This window comes from Aphelocoma coerulescens, chromosome 6 (assembly GCF_041296385.1).
Source record: "Aphelocoma coerulescens isolate FSJ_1873_10779 chromosome 6, UR_Acoe_1.0, whole genome shotgun sequence".
Classification (NCBI taxonomy): Eukaryota; Metazoa; Chordata; class Aves; order Passeriformes; family Corvidae; genus Aphelocoma; species Aphelocoma coerulescens.
Genome location: NC_091020.1, coordinates 17,841,153 through 17,844,571, shown reverse-complemented (window position 1 = coordinate 17,844,571; position 3,419 = coordinate 17,841,153). Strand labels below are relative to the sequence as shown.

The following is a 3,419-nucleotide window of genomic DNA, read 5'->3' as shown; positions in this document are numbered from 1 at the left end:
TCCAGACCCCTCTCCCTCACAGAACTTCCAGACAGGGCAGCCCGAGCCCAGGAGAGACGGGAGGCACCCAGCAAATATATCCATCAACACAACTCAGGTTTCAAAGGAATATGAGACCCCAGAGGGTTAGGCTCACAAAGGTGGAGAGCGGAGGAGTGTGGCCACCATCCTACAGCACCTCCTCCTGGGAAGGGGCAGCAACAGGAATGACTATGCCATGGACAAGGGCAGGAGCCACAGCATGTCCAATAAGCCAGATGGCATAAGCCCAGGGTAGTGTTTCCAGGGGAAATTTAGGCCCTCTGGTTAATGCTTGATTTAGGGTCTGGGAACAAGTCTGTTCTGAGGTCCCCTAACATCAGAAGTTTCTTCCTGCACTGTCTCCTCTGGGATGGAGCTGGTAGCTTGTGTGCACTCCAAACGCTTCGTCTCTCATGTTGTACTTGGTTTCGAGAGGAGATTTCCTGTGAGTTCCGAGAGTTTTGTAACACTTAAAGACAGCAGCAATGGCTGGGACTGCTGGTTCTGCAGCACCATGGCTCCCTTGTGGCACTGCATGGCTCATACTGAGAGAGGGTGTCACAGGAAAGTGCCACACTGCATCTCAGGAACATTAGTGCATGATGGGGCCCCGAGGTGTGCAAGTACCGGTGTCCAGGGTTGCAAGGCATGTTGGATGGTGCTGGAGGTTTTGTTTGTGCTGTCTAGTGGGGCTGGTTGGTGTCACAGGCTGTCGCTGTCGCCATGCACTGTCTGAGAGGTAGAACCATCCCCCACCTTGTAGTTAAACAGTAGGAATGATCTGAGGGCATATTGTTTCCTGCTTTGTTTTGTTTAGTAACATAGACAGGGAGATACAGTAGGGCCATCAGGGCAGCCTTTAAACTGGCAAGACCTGTGCATACACACACACACACACACACACACACACACACACACACACACACACTCTCTTTTTGGAGCTGGGGGTCACATGTTTGTGCTTAACGTTACTGTCAGAGTTTTGGGTCAAGGAGAGATAAAAAGAGCCCTTTTGCAACAGGACAGTTGTGGTTGCCAAATTGCAAGGCAAGTCCTGGAGAGAAACAAGTTCATTCTGTAACTTTCTTTTTATCATTTACTTATTAACAGCTCTCTCTGGCTCTCACCTGAAGCTGCTGACCTGTTCCTTCTAGACAGAGCAATTAACAGGGAGACAATGATCTGCAGAGGGCAAGGAGCAGCCTGTGCTGGGGAGGGGGCAGAGGTGGGGACGGGCTGTGGGAGGCCGAGGGTCACAGAGGATAGAGCTATTTATGGCCCTAAGAGGGAGGATCAGTAAAGGGCCATCTAGCTTGACTTGACTTCCTCTTGACCTATCATTTCGGGGAGATACCGGTGCAACTCCCTGCCCCCATGGGCTTCCAGTGTCCCCACTGCTTGGGTACAGGGATAGACTGCCGTAGGTGGTAGTGGGCAGAGGAGGATGTGGTGGACCATGTGTCAGCTCCATTAAACTTGTGATGTGGTATTTTAAGCGTGAAGGAAGAGATCTTGCCGATGTCCTGTAGTCTTCTCCAGTGCTAGCCCCTGTAACTGCTTCTGGAAAGAGAGACGGGAAAGCTTTTTGCTCTGTCTGTTGGCAAAGCGCAGTTTCCCCTCCCAGTTTTTGCAGTGGTTATTTGGGCAGAAGGTCTGTGGGACAGTAACTCTGCGTTCATGCTGGTAGGTAGCACAGAGGGCTCTGATCTGTATCTCACAGTCTGTGCTGACCACAGTGCAAGTAATTGCTTGATAAAGAGAGAGCAAGTCTGGCTCATATGCTTGTATCTGACCTCCACATCTGGGCCAGCCCCTAGATGTCCTGCTACAAACACTGTTTTGGAACATACCCCTTGTAAATTATGAGTCTTTGCATATTTGTGTCCTTCAGACCACCTTTCCTTCTTTGCTGGAATGTGCAGAGACTGGTCACAACTGCAAGGGGGGATTCCCAGGCGACACCTTGGAAAGAAATTAGCTTCGTGTTGTAGCTGAGTGACATGATATAAGAAGATCCCTTTCTCTAAATAACTGTCTCCAGAGAAAAGGGTTAAAGCCATGATATTATGTTAGATAACCATGTTAAATTGCATCTAAAAAGGAAGTTGGTAATTCCTAATATATTTTTGATGAAACATGACCTTTTTTAAAATGAAGAACATTTTTATGGAGCAATCCTATGAGATGCCAAATGTTTTGGCCCTGATCTAGCTAGATATTTAACCATGCACTTAATTTCTTAAGCTGCTCATGTGCTTAAATATTTTGCTGGATCAAGTCCAGAGCTTTCAGCATTCTGTGTGGTGTCAAAGGACCAGGTCTGCATTTGCAGCGGCACTGCTGAACTCAGCCTACAATGAAGTAAATTTTCACACAGAAAGCATTTTCAGTTAGTGTGCTATCCAACAAAAAACTTAAATTTCCTTGGGATTTCTCTCTTAGGTGTGTGTTTTCTGATGGTGTTCAAGTAGACAGGTTTGCTAGTCAGAGTATTTGTGGAACAAGACACTTGTAAGTAAAATTTAGTGGGAGCTAATGGAAAACTATTTTGTTCTAAAAATTCCAGGATTGTCACCCAAGACCTGACTTTAAAAGAGACTGAAGACTCATGGGGAAAGAAATGGAGTGTGCGACCACTCCATCCAGTCAAAGCTGACCAAGATAGTTGGAACCATTCACAGAAATGATTTAGAAAATCATTTCAAACAACAGATGGGGAGGAATTATCACCTGATGGCAGTCAACCGGTGAGCAGAGACCAAGTTCTTGAGCGAAGTAGTTCTCTGCAGATGGCTGGGTTCAATAAGAAAGAATAAAAAATGAACCTAACCATTAACAAAAAAACTGAAGTGAGTTTCATTGGTCCCACTGAAGAGAGTACAAAGAACAAGAAGAAAACAGCCCTAGGTGGGAAAAGGTGAGTCTGATTTCTAATCTTGTGTGTTGTAATTATGGTGTTAAATGTGCAAGTGCAAAGTGAATAGATGAGATGGCATAACTAGAAAGAATTTGTGGAAGAGAGCTGAGCAGAAAAAGGCTCTGTCAAAGCCAAAAAGGATGCATGCCAACGTTGTTTCTCTTGGCATAGGTCAAAAAGCAGACTGCGTGACAAGAGAGAAATTTGAGAAGACTGAGATAATGCCCAATTAGATCATGCAGTTCACCTCCCTGGGGCCTGTGACAGACTGGTAAGGAATTTTTTTTTTTTTTTTTCTGAGAAGGGAAAAAAGAAGTTGTCAGAGATCTGAATGTTTTTTTTTTTTATTCTTTCTCCCAAAAACTTAATTCAATCCAAAACCTCACTGAAAAAATGTCCCTTACAGCTTAATGTGTTCACTTCCCTCTTCTGTCTTCTAAGAAAAAAAAATCTACTGTGAAAATGCTTAGTAAGTCCATGC

At 45.3% G+C, this 3,419-nt stretch overlaps 1 long non-coding RNA gene across 1 annotated transcript; it reads left to right on the top strand.

Annotated features, from left to right (window-relative positions):
• The first annotated feature begins 1,634 nt into the window (after positions 1 to 1,634).
• On the top strand, positions 1,635 to 3,185 carry LOC138112821 (uncharacterized). Its single transcript, XR_011151862.1, has 3 exons — positions 1,635 to 1,704; positions 2,588 to 2,938; positions 3,110 to 3,185. It is a non-coding gene; the product is annotated as an uncharacterized lncRNA (long non-coding RNA).
• Positions 3,186 to 3,419: the final 234 nt, after the last annotated feature.